The following is a 17,981-nucleotide window of genomic DNA, read 5'->3' as shown; positions in this document are numbered from 1 at the left end:
TTCGTCAAGGCGTGGTATCCAGGGCTGGACCTGGACCGTCTGGCCGCGTTCCGGTCAGAAGCCCAGGCCGAGCTGGAGGCCGTGGAGGGCGCCCTTATCGAGCGTGCGGCGGCCATCGCCGAGTACACGGACACCAGTGTCTTCGTGCCCGAGCGGGCTGAAGGCGGCGAGGAAGTGCCGGCAGAGTGGTTCGGGATGAACCCGGAGTATGGCGAGGACTCGGCGGAGGTGATCGACTCCAGCACCGAGGAGGAGGACGAGGCGGAGGCCGAAGGCGAGGCGGAGGTGCCAGAAGACGGAGCAGGCGGCCAGCCTCAGCTCGACCGCGCCTCCAGCAACGAGCCGCGTCGAGAGAAGGCGACTGCCGCCGGAGGCGATCAAACCGAGACCGCCCAGCCGACTGCCCCGGCGCCTGACACCGCCGTCTCCTCCGATCCTCCAATCCCAGATGCCGCCTCCTAGGCTGCTGTTTCCGCCTCTGCTTGTCTGTCTTAAGTAATCTTTTGAGAACTTTGTTAGATTTGAACAATTCCACCCGCGGGGTGTATCTTGAACTTCTATTCGAAGATTCGGCCAAGGGCCTATGTAAATATTAATCTGCTTTCCGTCTTTCCTTGCTTACTGCTCTTTAGGCTTTTCCCTTTGCCGCCTTCCTTTAGTCGCTGCCTTGCCAGTCGGACAGCCGCTCTGCGGACTGTCGCTGGGTCAAGTGCTTGGCTACTTCGGGAAGGCAAGTACTTGGCCGTTTAGAGTTTCTTTAGCAAGTCGGATAGAAAGCGACAGGCCGACTACCCAAGAGTCGGCCGTCTTTGATAGAGGCTAATAAAGACGGCGAGCCGGCTACTCATGAGTCGGCTTTCTGCTTCAGAAATGCTGGAGGCCGTCTTACGCTATGTTCGTGCTTTAGGTCCTTAGCCATTTTTCGTGTGGGCGCCCGTTCTTCCTCACTCCTGCCTGCCTCACAGTCGCTCTGCGAGCTGCGGCTCTGCCAGGAGGCGGATTGGGCACCGCACACTACTTGTCTGACTGCGGGAAGCTTTCATAGCGCAAGGCGGCGAGTCCCCGGGCCGACTAGTCTGGCCCGGTGCCAAGCGGCTTGCAATGAAAGTAATGTACTCGGAGGCATAATTCTTATCATACAGATAACAAAAAGGGCAGTCCCCGAGCTCGTCTCGGGGGGCCCAAAGTCTTAGTACTTTAATACAAAAGGGGTAGTGTGATACATACTGCATCAACTGTAAAATCTTCGAAGAAGATTTGCATTCCATGGGCGCTCTGTCTCTTTGCCGGAGTCGTCCCTCTTGCGCGCTCGGGGCTTCTGAGTGTCGATCAGATAGTAGGCGTCGTTCCCTAGCACCTTGCTGATGATAAAGGGGCCTTCCCAAGGTGCCGACAGCTTGTGCTGGCCGGCTGTTCGCTGGATCAGCCGGAGCACAAGGTCGCCTTCTTGGAAAGATCTCGGCCTGACCTTCCTGTTGTAGTATCGACGCAGACTCTGCTGGTAGATGCTGGACCGGCTGAGTGCCAACAGCCGGCCTTCTTCCAGCAGATCGACGCCGTCTTGACGTGCTTCTTCTGCTTCTTCCTCGGTGTACATGGTGACTCGCGGAGAGTCGAATTCTATGTCCGTTGGGATGACGGCTTCGGCGCCATACACGAGGAAGAAGGGTGTGAAGCCGGTTGACTTGTTTGGAGTCGTGCGCAGACTCCAGAGGACGGCTGGCAGCTCCTCAAGCCAACAGCCGGCAGATCGCTCCAGTGGTACGACGAGTCGAGGCTTGATGCCGGATAAGATGAGGCCGTTTGCTCGCTCCACCTGGCCGTTTGACTGCGGATGGGCAACGGACGCTAAGTCCAGTCGGATGCCCTGTGTCGCGCAGAAACGGGCCAAGGCGCCTTTGGCGAAATTCGTGCCATTGTCGGTGATGATGCTGTGTGGGATGCCGTACCGAGTTGTGATGTCAGCGATGAAGGTCACTGCAGTCGGACCATTCAACTTCTTGATGGGTTTCACCTCCACCCACTTGGTGAACTTGTCTACTGCGACAAGTAGGTGAGTCAAGCCACCTCGTGCCGTCTTGAATGGTCCCACCATGTCCAGGCCCCAGACTGCAAAGGGCCAGGCGATGGGGATAGTCTTGAGTGCGGAAGCTGGCTGAAGTGGCTTGGAACGGAAAATCTGGCACCCCTTGCACTTTTGGACTAACTCTTTGGCCTCTTCCAGGGCGGTTGGCCAGAAGAAACCGTGCCGGAAGGCTTTGGCGACGAGTGCCCTGGAGGCCGCGTGGTGACCGCACTCGCCTTCATGAATGTCTCTGAGGATTGCTTGACCTTGTTCTGCCTCGACGCAGCGTTGGAAGACGCCGGTAATGTTGCGCCTGACCAGCTCTCTGTTGACTATGGTGTAGGCTGCTGCTCGGTGTTGCACTTGCCGAGCCAAGATTTCATCCGTTGGCAGTTCTCTGTTTACTAGGAACCTGAGGATGGGCTGGGCCCATGAAGGTGCTGCTATTTCTTCAACTGCCACTAGTGCGACTTGGATAAGGGTGGTCGGGCTGGGAGGCGGCGGGTTGGAGTCCGCAGCCATTTGCTGATTTGACAAAGTCCCGGGGCCAACTGGAGCAGTCCCCGGGCCGAGCTCTGGAGTCTTCGATCTTGCTACTGCAGTCCCCGGGCCGGGTTCTGAAGTCCCTGGGCCGGCTTCGACTGTGTGTTTCTTGGAGTCGGATCCGTCTTCCTTAGGCAGAGCCGGCACAAAGATTGAATCTGATTCTGGTGATGGCTTGATAGAAGGCTTGAGGAGGCGCTGGAGGGCGACACCAGATGGTATTGCCTGGCGGGTGGAGCCGATTTGTGCCAAGGCGTCTGCTTGGTCGTTGTCGTTCCTTGGCACGTGGAGGAACTCGCACCCCTCGAAGTATCCGCTGAGTTGCTGGACGAGGAAACGATAGCTCGCCATATTTGCATCCTTGGCGTCCCAATCGCCAGATGATTGTTGGACCACCAAGTCAGAGTCGCCATAACACAGGATCCGGCGAATGCCGAGTTCTTTGGCAAGCCGGAGCCCGTGGATGAGCGCCTCGTACTCGGCCACGTTGTTGGAGGCGGCGAAGTGGATCTGCAGCGCATATCTGAGCTTGTCGCCCTTGGGGGAAGTGAGGACGACGCCGGCTCCCAAGCCGGTGCGCATCTTGGAGCCGTCAAAGTGCATCCGCCAATGGGTGGAGTCGGGCGCTGGCGGCAGATACTGGGTCTCGGCCCAGTCGACGAGGAAGTCGGCCAGTGCTTGCGACTTGATGGCGGTGCGGGGCTCGTAGTAGATGGTGTAGGGGGCCAGGTCGATGGCCCATTTGGCCACCCGGCCAGAAGCGTCTCGGCTTCCGATGATCTCGGCCAGTGGAGCTGTGCAGACCACAGTGATTGGGTGCTCCTGGAAGTAGGGCTTCAATTTCTTGGCGGCGAAATGCACGCCGTAGCACATCTTCTGGTAATGGGGGTAGTTCTGCTTGGAGGCCGACAGCACCTCGCTCAAGTAATATACCGGTCTCTGGACAGGTAGCGCCTTGCCTTCCTCCTTGCGCTCGACTACAATGACTGTGCTGACTACTCGGCTGGTGGCGGCAATGTAGAGGAGCATGGGCTCTTTGGGAGTCGGAGCCGCCAGCACAGGGGGAGTAGTCAACATCTTCTTTAGCTGGAGAAAAGCCTCGTCCGCCTTGGGAGTCCACTCAAAGAAGGTCGTCTTCTTCATGAGCTGATACAAGGGGAGAGCCTTCTCGCCCAGCCGACTGATGAATCGGCTGATGGATGCCAAACAGCCGGTGAACTTCTGCACATCTAACAGTCGTCTGGGTGCTTCCATCCTCTCGATGGCCTTGATCTTCACAGGATTGCACTCTATGCCGCGTTCGGAGACCAGGAAACCGAGGAGCTGGCCGGCTGGTACTCCAAAAACGCACTTCTCTGGGTTGAGCTTGATCTGGAATCGGCGCAGATTCTCAAATGTTTCCTTGAGGTCCTCCAGCAAGGTTCCACGCTTCTCCGTCTTCACCACTACGTCATCCACATAGACGTGGGCATTTCTGCCGAGTTGCTTCAGGAGGCATTTCTGCATGCAACGCTGAAAGGTGGCGCCGGCGTTTCTCAAGCCGAACGTCATGGTTAGGTAGCAGAAGGCTCCAAACGGCGTGATGAAGGCGGTCTTCAGTCTGTCGGCCGGGTTCAGCTTGATCTGGTGATATCCTGAATATGCGTCTAGGAAACTCAGCAGCTCGCATCCGGCTGTGGAGTCTATCACCTGATCGATTCTCGGTAGAGCAAATGGGTCCTTGGGGCAGGCTTTGTTGAGGCTCGTGTAATCAATGCACATCCGCCACTGCTTGTTCTTCTTCAGCACCAGTACTGGGTTTGCCAGCCACTCTGGAAAAAACACTTCCATGATGAAGCCGGCTGCCAAGAGCCGGGCTATCTCTTCTCCAACAACTCTTCTTTTTTCTTCTGACAGGCGGCGCAAGGGCTGCCTGACGGGCTTCATATCAGACCGGACGTGTAATTTGTGCTCGGCGAATTCCGTCGGGACACCAGGCATGTCCTTGGGGGACCATGCGAAGATGTCGCGATTCTCACGGAGGAAATCGACGAGCTCGCCTTCCTATTTGCTGTCAAGGCCTGTGCCCATGACAGCGTACCTCTCCGGGTGCTCCGGGTCCAACGGTATCTTCTTTGTTTCTCTGGCCGGCTTGAATGATCCTTCTGCTTCCGACTCCTTGGGGTCGGGCGATAACTCGGGCTGCTTGCCGGCCATCGCCACGACCCGATCAAGAAGCCGTTTCTCAGCCGCGATCACCAAGGACTCGGCCAGCCGACTGCTTTCGGCCGCGCAAGCGGACGACTTCCTGTAGTCGCCGGACACGGTTAGGATTCCCTTGGAACTCGGCATCTTCATCTTGAGGTAGGCGTAGTGGGGGACCGCCATGAACTTGGCCAAGGTGGGTCGGCCAAGCAATGCATGATATGGGCTTTCAAGGTCCACCACCTCAAACCAAATTGGCTCTCGGCGGAAATGATCCTTGTCTCCGAAGAGGACATCTATCAGGATCTTGCCGATTGGCGAGCAGGAAAGGCCAGGAACGATTCCGTGGAACACAGTCCGGCTGCTCTGAAGCTGTCTTCGCTTGATTCCTAATTTCTCCATTGTATCCTTGTACAGGATGTTGATACTGCTGCCTCCGTCTATCAGTACTCGCGAGAAGCGAGCGGCCCGCCTATCAGTGGCGAGTGTGGCGCCTAAGACCAAGGCATAGGAGCCTGGACTCGGCATCACCTCTGGGTGATCAGCTCTGCTCCAACTGATAGGCTTTTCGGACCAATGCATGAACTCTGGGGGACTTGATGCAACCTCATTCACTTCTTGCTGCTGCTGGCGCCTGCTGCGTCGGTCATATGCTACACTGGTGAACACCACATAGGCTTCGTGCTCATCCGGGAACTCTTGTATTGCGCCGACTGGCCTGACGGCCGGCTGCTGGAGCGGCGGTGGAGGGGGCGGCCCAACAGGAGGGGGAGGGAGCAGGCCGTCCCCCTTGGCGATTCTGGTCAGCCAGTGGCATTTCCTGGTGGTGTGGTTTGACGGCTTTGCGCCGCTGTGGAACTTGCAGGGACCATCTAGAGTCTGCTCATAGGAGAAGGCCGGCAGCCAGTTGGACTTGCCGCCCTTCTGTCGCTTTGCCGGAGGCGGTCCCTCCAACTACTGGTCTTCTGTTGTTGCCACTTGCCGACTATTGGAAGTCGGCTGTGGGGCTTTGCGCTTTTGGTCATTCTGCTGTTGCCGCTGACTGGTGTCTCCAGCCGGAGTTCTTGGAGCCTGAGGAGCGACTTTGCCAGTCGCGCTGACCCGAATCTCCGCCTTCATGGAGGAGTCGGCAGTGGCGTATTTGTCTGCTGTGATCAACAGCTCATCGAGGGTCTCCGACTCGTCGCAGAGGAGCTTGTGCTTGAGGAGGGTCCCTTCTCTGCACCCGGCAGTAAAGTACTTGATGGCCTGCACCTCATGCACGCCCTCGCAGGAGTTCCGGAGTTCACCCCAGCGCGTGAGGTAGTCGCGAGTAGACTCGTCAGGGCCTTGCACACACAAGGAGAGTTGGCGTGGCTTGGGAGGTCATTGTACGTGCTGGTGAAGTTGCGGACGAAAGCCTCGGTGAAGTCCACCCAGCTGTTGATGTTGCGAGGCTTCAGACTGTTCAACCACGTCCGGGCTGAGCCCTGGAGCATGAGCGGGACGTAACTTACGGCAACACGCTTGTTGCCGTTTGCTATGTTGACAGCGGTGGAGTAGTCAATCAGTCAATCTTCCGGCTTTACGGTGCCGGTATATTTGGGCGTGTCTCGGGGGAGCGTGAACCCTTTGGGGAAGGGCTCATCTCCGATGCGGGGTCCAAAGCAGGGGGGACCCAACTCGTCTTCTTCTTCCAGTGCCAGGGATCGGTGGAATCGGTCGATCCGGTGGCGGGCGTCGTTCTCTCCGACTCCCTCTCGGCGGCCAAGGCGGTCACCGAGAGTCGGATGTTCCACGGGTGGCGGGGAGACTCGCCTTTCTCTGCGAGGGGGGGGGAGGCAGGTAGTCGTCCCGCCGTTCCACCGCTTTGGGGCGGCCGTCTTGGTCGCGCTCGATGGTGATGTGAGTCCGACTGTGGCTGACAGCTGGCTCCTTGTCCTTCTTCCCACGGGCCCCGCCAGTCGGTGTCCGAGACGTCGCACCTTGGTCTCGGCGAGGCAGTGGGTCGTCGTTTTGGCGCTGCGGCGCCTCGGTACGGCAGCCGGCATCATTCTGCGCGGCGGCCGCGTCAAGGAGCTGCTGAACTCGCTATGTCATTACGCGGCGCTCTTCGCCTTCGAAGTCGTCGAGCTCGTCTGTCGCCGCCTGGGCGGCGCGGATATTCTCTGCGGGCGTGGCATACACAGGGCGATCGGCCCCGAAGAGGTTGGTGATTCCCGCGCCGCGCTGTCGGACCGCGCCTAGGCGGCTAGACCCGGTCGGAGCCGGCGAGCCGCCTACGGCGCGATCCATCTCGCGTTGGTAAGCTTCTGACTAGCGCCTCATGCTTGCCAGCTTCTTTGCACCTTCGACAAGCTGAAGGCGGAGCTCCTCCAGCGTCTCGGCATCGGCGTCTTCCGGAATCGGCACTGCAAGGCCTCGCAGGGCCGCGTCAAGCGGGTCGTGCGCTGCTTCGCCGGAGCGCTCGCCATGCTTGAGGATGAGGACCTCACTAACGGTGCTTCTGCCGCTCCCCGTGCAAGGGAGTGGCCCGTCGTAGACCACCACGTTCGTGGGGAACGCATCAAGCGACGCGGTGTCGGAGTCGACCAGCATCGGGTCGGTGGATCCTATGGACTCCAGGTCCGCGGCATGCTCGCCGGCGACATGGAGTTGGTCGAGGAGGCCCGCAGGAGGCTCTCGGGAATACTCGTGCCTGCATCGGACGCAGGCTCATCAGAGAGGCGAACCTCGCCGATAAGATCGGCGAGGCAGCTGGCCCCACAGGCGATCTCAGCGCCGTGCAACGCGTCGGCACAGACGCCATCCGGCGTGCCGGGCTGGCTGTGCTCGCCGGGGAGGAACATGGTTCCCGTCCAGAGCAGATCTCCGGACGACGGTGCACCTCGCCCCACGGTGGGCGCCAAATGTCGGCGGTTGGGTACGACATATGCCAAAGGATGGCTTATCATGGTGGGAGCGAGTAGAACGTCGCCGGTGCCTGGAAGCGGGATGAGGCGAAGACATGCACGCCGGCGGAACTTACCCAGCTTCAGGGCTCTCCTAGGAGATAACACCCCTACTGCTGCTCTGCGGGGGCTCCGCATGATCACTAAGGCAAAGTGACTACAATGGTGCTCCTGGAGCTGTTTCGGGAGGCTGGAGAGGGCAGGGCTAACTCTCTCCTCCCTGTGCTATCTGGTCTATCTCTATCTAGGTCCGAACCCTTTGCATGGGTGCCCCAGGGAGTTTATATAGGCCTACCCCCCAGGGGTACAATAGTAATCCAGCTGGGTGCGGGTCCCAGCCGTTTGTCTCTCAGGTCGCCGTCCTTCCCGCCGGCTTCTGGGGCCCGCTGACTGGCGGGTCCCGCGGACAGGCTTGATACTGTAGCGGCACTCCTGATGATGCAGGCTCGGTCATCGGGTCGTGGCAACAGTGCCGCCGTCTATTGGGGGATCACTGTCGCCATTCCCCATCTTATCCGATTAATGGCTTGTGGGGCCCTGGGGAGGCGTCGACCGACTCCAGGGAGGCCAACTCCCATAGGTCCGTCTTCGGGTTGCCCAGGCCACCTTCGGCCCACCCACTGACAGGCGGCCCCGCCGCCTTCGGGTCGTACAGGCCGGCGCCATGGGCACAGTGTACTACACACTGTGGCTGAGGTCAGGGCAGGCATGGCAACAGTGTCGCATCTCGCCGGAGATCTTCCAGCGATACGGCTCACTGTAGCCATGCCGGCCCTTCGTAAGCAGGGGGAAACGGCCATGCCGTGACCGTACCCTGCATCGTACTTCGGGATGAGGGAGGAGTCTTGGGCCGACTCTCCATAGTCGGCCTCTCTGGAGGTCGCCAGCTCGGAGTCGGCTTATGTTGGAGTCGCCGTCTGGGACTCAGCATATTTTGGAGTCGCTCCTGGGACTCGGCCTGAGGGGCGCGGCCTGCCCCGATGTCTTGAAACGTCCTGGGGCTCAGGTTAGCCTACCCGTGGCCCATTACTCCGACATCGTCTGAAAAGTCTGCAACATGATATGTTGCAGCCTGAAATAGGTCAGCACATGGAATATGCTGGCAAAGTAACACATAGAGTAATGAACAGATAAATGCTATCACTACATGCATATATATGGCTGGTGGAAAGCTCTATGGTTACAGTTTTGCATAAAGCCAATTTTTCCCTACAACAAAGGAATAAATTTTATTTAACTATCATGGTGGTTGTTAAACATTGAGAAGGTTCCTCCAACTCAATCCCAATTAAGCATCATCAATTACCCAATCAAATTAAATTTAGAGTGATGAGATCAACATGATAATCCAAAGAACCAGATACTCAGGATGTCCATAACCGGGGACACGGCTAACCATGATTAGTTTGTACACTCTGCAGAGGTTTGCGCACTTTTCCCCACAAGACTCCATCTCCTCCGTTGAATTTCTCGCACTACATGGTGTTTGAGAAATGGATTACCGAGACACAGTCTTTCAGAAGCATTAACTCTTTACTCTGGGTAGACAGTACCACCTACATCCCCTACATCTGCTAGCCTACCACTGAAAGAGGTCACACAACTTACTCAACTACGCCAGAGCCCATAATGGCTTGTGGCTGCACATGGAAGTTTCTAGCATGAATAATCTTATGATCCCTTTTTGCCTGGATGGCGGACCATAGGATGATCACACGGGTACTCCGGGATATCCTAGGACAACACTGGATTCTCCAGGTGCCTGCAACCAATCCACCCAGATGTGTATTTAAATAGCCACCTTAAGTTAACCATTAATTAACAATACTCACATCTGTCATGGACACACTCACCCAATCCACGTTTGTGAGCATAGCATAGCAATCCTAAGCATAACGTAGAAGTAACTCCCAAAGGTTTGATAATAAACAGGCAATAGGTTCTACCTCATCAACTACTTCCCAAACCCACATGTTAATCAGATCCTAATCATGCAAAGTTTGAGGGTTGAAACTAATGCATAAAAACTGGGTAATAAAGGGGTATGATCAAAGTGTTACTTGCCTTGCTGATGATCTACAAAACCTAGGGACTAGTAGTAGCACGCTTCGCACTCCAGGAATTCTATCGCAAACAAACAATAACATACATAAACACTCAACTAAAAGCACGGGTAAAACTCAAATAAAAGAATATCTAACCAGAAAGTTCAACTAAAGAACTCCGGTTTGCAAAAAAATCAAATCAAACGGAGAAACGAAACTCAAACTACGAAAGAAACAAGATCCGTTTACTAATCTGGACTAAAGTCAAATTTTACAGTACCAAAATCTTGTTCAAGTTGGTTAAACAGAAAGAGGGCTTCGAGACGGAGATCTAGGCGCTTGTTTCACCTGATTCTGATAAACGAGCGAAAAGATAAACTAAAACGAAGGTTAGTGCAAAAATCGCGATCAAAAATAATCGCGGAAAAACCTTGGAAAAAGAAAAACATACGAACAGGCTAACAAACGAACGTTCACTGTCTGCGCTAGACGAACAACATTCGTTAAAATGAACGTACGGACGAATGTCCGCTAATTAACTAAACCAAAAAAACTGAACCGCTCTAAAAAAACAGATCTAGGGTTTCCTAAAAAAAAGATCGGTTTTTCCGGGAAAACCGGCGGCGGCGGCGGCTACCTCGGCGGCGGGTTCGACGGTGGCGGGCAGCAGCTCCGGCGGCGGGCGGCAGCTCCGGCGGCGGGGACTCCAGCAGCGGCGGGTGGGGACGACGGCTGGTGACGGTGTGGCGGTGGGGTCGGGCGGTGGGGTGGCGGCCTCGCGGCAGCGGGGAACGGTGGCGGGCGGGACAGCGGCGGCGCGGCACTGGTGGCGACGGTGCTAGGGTTTGGGCGGCGGGGCTGGCGGGTGGCTGCGGGGTCGTGGGCCTCGGCCTTTAAAAGGGTCGGCTGGGCTAGTGTCCAGGTCGGACACGGCCCGGTTAGTTCAGTTCATTTTTTTAAAATAAATCCTGACGCAGAAAAACTAATAAAAGAAATACTAAACTGAGTCCAAAAATCCTGAAATAAATTTTCACGGTCCTCCAATAATATTGCAGACAAAGTGAACATTTATTTGGGCTTCTAATGCAATTTTGGAAAACGCATTTTTTTCCTAATTCAAATAAAATAGCAATAAAACTCCATATAATTTTTTTATTTTAATATTTTCCCTCCAATATTTATTTATTTTGGAGAAGTCATTTTATGCCCTCTCTTTTATTTTAATAGAAATATCCAAAGAGAAAAATGATTAAAACCAAATGATCCTCTTTCAAAATTTGAGAAAACTCAAATATGAAAATAACGAAATCCCCAACTCTCTCTGTGGGTCCTTGAGTTGCTTAGAATTTCTAGGATCAACCAAAATGCAATAAAATATGATATGCAATGATGATCTATGTATAACATTCCAAATATGAAAATTTGGGATGTTACAGAACCATAGCATCATACTACATTAAGATTGTCATACCCGATCATCTTGGATCATATCACCGAAATACCATACATATATCATACTTGGGATAGAGGTCGTTGCATTTTTGCTTAGTAGGTTGTGCACAAGTTCTCTATCCGCCTATTGTGCAATCGTGCTAGCTTCTCTCTAGTGTTGTGCAATAAGAGCATTTTCGTGGACTCCACATTTTGGCTCATTTTTTGTTTGCACAACCCCACTTATCTATTTTGCGTGTGTGTTTCCATGTACCACTACTTGCTTGGTCTACTTGTTGCATTTGAGAATTTGCGAATCTTTTTCAACATCTTTGAGTCTAACTAACAATTACATCAAATTTTGTGCCACCATCCTTACCGAGCTCCACCATAAGCTTTTACTTGTGTAGGTGTGAGAACCGCCAAGAATTGGTACCAATTGTGCTATTTCATTGTCCACATTTGAGTGATCATTTATCCATCTTCAACATCGGTCAAGGTACATTTGGTATAAGTTCTTCTCTTTCTCCCACTCACATTTTTGTTTGGAATGATGGATAGGCCAAGTTCTTCTACCAACCCACTCTTCATCGAGCAAGACGACGACATGTTATCATACGTCACCAAGAGCCACCTCTTTGGTGCACAACGAGCAATTGCATCAAGAGCAACAAGCAATGAGCGACCGCATCGACAATCTCGCCACCTACTTGCGACTCTCCGAGCAATGAACAAGAGACTACTTCAACAACAAGCTCGACACTCACAAGCAAGAGAACGATGCAAGAATGGATGAGATCCCTGCCTTGTTGGTGAACCAACATTCTTCCACTTCTTCATCCTCAATATGGAGCCGTTCGAGTCGACACACCGACGACACCTTCTCCGGCTCAAGTACACTGACATCAAACACTCTACGACGAGCCACGCGTCAAGACCATCATGCATCTCGCAATCATCTACACTGCAATAACTCACAAGAGCAAGTCGACGAGCAAGCACTTCGTCATCAACCACACCAAGTTCCTCTTGCACAAGCTCAAGAACGACAACGTCAATGTCAACTAGAGGAAGAACGACTGCGACAACATCAAGATGAATAAGACACCGAGGCTCAACGTCTTCAACAACAACAACGTGAAGCACAAGCTCTTGAGGCGCAACGTGTCGTTCAAGAATCAGGTCGAGCCATTGCCAAACGCAACCGCGATAGGCGCAATCAAGAGGAAGCACTTCGAGAACAAATCCAAGAGCGGAATTACCAACCAAGAGTGCAATGTCAAGTTCCTCAAGCTCCTCCAGAAGCTCGACAAGCTCCTCCACAACCTCAAGTTCAACAAGAGCAAGACGACTATGGAAATCCTCCACACCAAGAGCAACATGAGGTTGATAATACTCCACGTCAAGGTTTTCACCATCACCCTCGACCCCAACACAATGAAGTGCAACGCTATGGCAAGCTAAAGTTCACCATGCCCAAGTTCAATGGGAGCAATGATCCCGAAGAGGAGAGCCGGCAGCAAATGCTTGGGAACCACTCAAATGGTCCCCCGCTCACCCTCCTAGTGCTCCACCCTCCTAGCACCGCACCCTCCTAGCGCCGGCGGCCACTCCGGCCCCGGCGGCCACACAACCCCTACCAGTGGCCACTCCGGCCCTGGTAGACACCCCCGCTCTTAATATGGTGCCCTTTGCTCTCAACTTTGATCGTGGTAAGAAGTTTCAAGCAGATATGAGGGCCAAGTTTGGTCACCCGGTGGTTTTCTCTCCGGGATTTCACCAAAAGGAGTTCACCTTGGTGCTGTCTTTTAGTCAAGCATCTTTCAAGCTTGATGTGCACACGGTTAGTGTTTCTCTTCTTGCCATGTTTGGAGGTTATGCCCAAGGATTTAGAGTTCATTTCCTACGAGACAGGTCTTACAAGTTCTCAGTAGCTTGAAAGTCCGTAGGTTTTGAGATCTATAATGCGGGTAAAATTGTTGAAAAGGATTTTGAGTTGGTTTTTAGCCTTTGGGACTTTGGTGGCCCAAATTGGCGCCGGGAAGAAGCTCTTTACTATGCTGAGCTTGACAAGGAATGGACTCTGGTGGGTAGGGCGAGCAAGGCTATTGTCCCTCACTCCGGTGATCGCTGGAGCTACTCCGCGGTGGTCAGAGATGGTAGATCAGTTTTCGAGCGGTTATTGGAGCCTAATCATGAGGGAAGTATTTAGGGCCTTAACCACAATTCATTGCAGATTAATTATGTCCCCATCAGGCCTCAATTGGTGCACCAAGAAGTGCAACGTACCACTACGCATAATCATGTGGTCTACCATGCATGCGGGACCAACGGTCACTTCGCCCGCTACTGCACTATTCCAAAATTGCCTGGACTTTGGCCTTTTATTCAATTTGGTTCTTTCTCGAGCCCACCAGAGGAGGCTTGGGCCGATGGAGAGGTAGAATCCTGGTTTCATTGTCTTGGGCCGGCGGCATAGATTAGGCAGGTGGCATCATTTAAGGAACTGGTCAAGGATTTTTTTCCCAAACTTCAAGCCGAGACCGTCGCCTGCCTCCTCGCATTCCACTTCACTTGCCTACTCTGTCTCCACCTCTGCTTCTGCCTCCACCTCTGCTCCCGCCTCAGCAAGCTCGCCACCACCGCCATTGTTGACGGAGAGGGCTCTGGTCGCCTCCTTGCCGGAGTTGACATCGATGGCCAACATACCCATCAACCCTCTTCCGTTTGCCCCGCATGGCTTTCAGATTCAGGCGATTGATGGAAGAACTGGTGTTTCTCGTGTAATAGTACCCCATCGCCCGAGAAGACGTGAAGATTGGGTGATTGCCAACATTCATCCTCACCCAAACGAGGTATTTTTTCCAATGTTCATGAGGTTCTGGAAGAGTTTCTTCAGTCAGGGATAGAGATAGGCTCATTCAGTAGGGTCCCCGTGCTTTTGGAGATATTTTCATCTCGTTTTCCAAACACAATGAGGGCAGAAATTGGCGCAGGGTTCATTTCGATAAGACTTGTTGGTTACTATTTGTGGGTGTTCCTTTTGACTTTTGTAACACTGAAAATATTGCTGCTACTATTTCCAAGTGGGGCAAGATCTTGGTCAAAGCAAGAGTGACAGAGCTTGAGGACATACCAAAGAGCATAAGATGGTCTGAAGGGGAGCAGTTTGAAGAACACTCCTCGACTTGCTCTGTTGAAGTGCTGCTGGAGGAAATATTGGGTGGTGGGCCTACTGATGAAGACCCTATTCGATCCACCTGATGGTGTGGACCCACACCCTGTTCCACAACATGCAAATGACTTCCTAGGGTTCCAACCTCTGCCTATTCACAATATTCATGCCCCAAATGAGGACTGGGATGCTTGGGAGGAGCAAGGAGAGCAAGAACAACACTAGGCTTTTCCACAACCAGAGCCTATTCAGCCCCAGCAACAACAAGTTGAAATTCCTATACTGCCAGAAGAGGGGGCACCAAACAGTAGCATTACCACAATTGTTTCTCTCTATGATGGTCTATATTCTATTACTCACTCTGCCAGTGAAGAGGTCAATCAGGGAGTTCTAGTTCCACATTTTGGTCAATGGCTTCTAAACATTGCCTTAGCATATAATGCTGTTGAAGCAGAGGAGGATCAGGTGCCACAAAACAGTGTGGACAATGTACAACTGCAGCTTGTGGCCTTGGAGCCTGCTTTGGTACCTCAGAATGCCGATTCAGAGCTTCAGTTTGACTTACGACAGGGCCCCATGGAAGATATGCCCAATGAAGGAAGAGACAAGGAAGTTACTGGCACTTCTATTCCTGAGATGGTCATAGATAGACAGGCTGTGAAGGACATTCCAACTGATGGTACAAATGCTGCTGTCAGCACTTTTGTTGGAGTATCTGTCACTTCACCACAGGCTCTGCTTCCAGATGTAAGGGGCAAGGAAGATGTCCCAATTCCACATGTCGGCACCTCATCAAACCTCAAAAACAAAGGTAATTATGGATCATTTTCCTTGCCAGGTTCTCCTACTGTATTCGATTTACATGAACTGGCTGAAAATCATGCTTTGGAAATTATTAATGGCTCACATTTAATGTCTGAAGAAGGACTAGATCTCTGGATTCATCATTTTGCACCAGCAACCCAAGGAGCTGCAAGCACTTTCAAAATTTAAATACCAGTAAGTTGGTTCAACTTCATAATCCATTTGCTATTGCACCTGATAAGTTTGGTTGGACAATGCATTTGCTCAAATCTGATATGTGGAAAATGTTGACTGTTAGTTGTGAACAAGAGGAAACTATGCTTTTTCATATACCTGATGGATTTACTACTTCCTAGGCACCAACCTGTAAAGATTTCTTGCTGGGGCAGGGTAAGGAAAATAAAGGTGTAAGCCCTGCAGCTCACTCCTCTAGTGGGGCAGGCAGTCCTCTTAAGCAAGTCTCTCCAAATAAAGTTCTCCCACTTTGTGAAGCTATATCAAGGAAAAGGAGGGGAAAAGAGCCTATGGTTGAAATTGAGATAAGAAGGAGTGAGAGGATTAAGAAAGATAATGGTTATAGAAGAAAATCATGTGATGCTAAATCTTGTTTGCCATGTAATGCTACCCCACCAGTTATTCAGAATTCAGTGGTGAAAAACCTGACTAAATCTTTCTGTAAGGTTGCTAAGGATGAACTTCAAGAAAAGATGTCCAAGAAGCCTAAAAAGAAGGGGCGGGAGGAGGTGGCCAAGGTGTCCAAGGCCATAGGAGAGTCTTATAAAGCAAAGATTGTGTGATGATGAGAAGACCACACCAGATGGGCTTGAATAACAGAGTGTCCTGCTGTTCTCTTTTGGAGAGTACTTACTATATGTTTGAAGTGAATCTTAATATCAGAACTTGTTTCAAAGTGAATGATTGCCCTGAGAGGCATCTTTTGTTTGTTGGCTGTAATGGGTTTAAGTGTAAACTATGGTACCCTTTTGTGGGAGTGACCTCTGCTGTAGCTGATGCTATCAAAGTTCTTCTCCTTCATTACTTGTTTCTTTGGCTTTGGCTCTCACCTGTTGCAGTGCAATGCTTCTCTGATGTGCCTACTTGTATGAGCTCTCTTATCTATTTGGAACACAAATGCATCAAATTTTGGGATAGCCACCAGGGGTTGGACCTTGGTGTACAAGGACATATACCTTTGGTTTTCAATGAATAACAATAGAACCTGGAATATACTAAACTAGAATGTAAGAGGTATAAATTCTTCAGATAAGTGGTTGGCTATCAGGCAAAAAGTGGAGGAAAGTGCTGCTGGGATTATGTGTTTACAGGAAACAAAGAGAGAGAACTTTGATTTAACATATATACATAAAGTTTGCCCATAGAGATTTAATAAATTTGAATACTTACCTTCCATTGGGGCATCTGGTGGCATCCTCACTGCATGGAATGGAGCATTATTCATTGGAGAGTTGATGTTCCAAAACAAATTTTCTTTATCCATTCCGTTCACATGTAACACTTCCTCCAAGCCTGGATTCTCACAAACATCTATGGTCCTTGCAATCATGAAGATAAGATTGAATTCATCAAATAGTTTGGTAATATTCAGATGCCTAATGATGTGGATTGGATTACCATGGGGGACTTTAAGTTCATTAGAAAACCTGAGGATAGAAATAAACCTGGGGGTGATGTCAATGAAATGCTTATGTTTAATGAAGCTATTATTGAACTTGATTTGATTGAACTACCTCTAAAAGGCAGACAGTTTAGTTGGAGTAACATGCAGGACAACCCCTTCCCGGAGAAGTTAGATTGGTTTTTCACTTCTGTTGCTTGGATGACCAGCTACCCAGACTCCATTGCTCTCCCCATGGCTAAACCAATTTATGATCACCTTCCTTGTATGATTAAAATTGGCACAAATATTCCAAAATCAAAAGTGTTCAGGTTTGAATTTTTTTGGCTAAATCACAGCTCCTTCAAACAAGTGGTTCAGGCTGCATGGAACATTCCAGTGGGTCACACTGACTGTGCAAAGAAGATAAATGCAAAGTTCAAAAATGTTAGAAGAGCCCTCAAGCTGTGGAAAAAAACTTATCTTGTCATAAGAAATAGATTGCAGAGCTAAATGATTTTATTTTCCTATGGGACTTAATTGAGGAATACAGGGATCTATCAGTGTTTGAAACAAATTGCAAAAACAAGCTGAAGGAATTCATGTTAACTGTGCTCAACAAGCAGAAGATCTATTGGAAACAAAGAGGGAAAATTAAAGGGGTGAAGTTTGGAGATGAGAACACAAAATTCTTTCATACAAAGGCTTCTATTAATCACAGACACAATAAAATTGCCATGCTATTAAACAAGGATCAAGTTGAAATCATAGACCATGAAGGAAAGGCAGCAATCTTATGGTAGGCTTTTAAGAATAGATTGGGACAATCCAATGGGCATTCCATGCATTTTGATCTAAATGATTTGTATGAAAACATAGTGGATCCACATATATTCATTGATTTGGAAAAGCCTTTTACCCAGGAAGAAATAGATGATGTGGTAAAAAATCTGCCAGCAGATAAATCACCAGGCCCAGATGGTTTTAATAATGAGTTTCTCAAAAGTTGTTGGGATATCATCAAAGAAGATGTTACTGAACTTATTATGGCTTTTCATGCTGGGAATGTAAATCTTGAGAGTATCAACACATCTTTCATCACTCTGATTCCCAAAAAGGAAGTGGCACTTTCTCCAAATGACTTTAGACCAATTTCTCTGCTCAATGGAGTGCTGAAGATCATTACTAA

This window comes from Triticum aestivum, chromosome 1B (assembly GCF_018294505.1).
Source record: "Triticum aestivum cultivar Chinese Spring chromosome 1B, IWGSC CS RefSeq v2.1, whole genome shotgun sequence".
In the NCBI taxonomy this organism is placed as follows: domain Eukaryota; kingdom Viridiplantae; phylum Streptophyta; class Magnoliopsida; order Poales; family Poaceae; genus Triticum; species Triticum aestivum.
The sequence above is the reverse complement of the archived record's forward strand: the minus strand, read 5'-3'. Positions refer to the sequence as shown.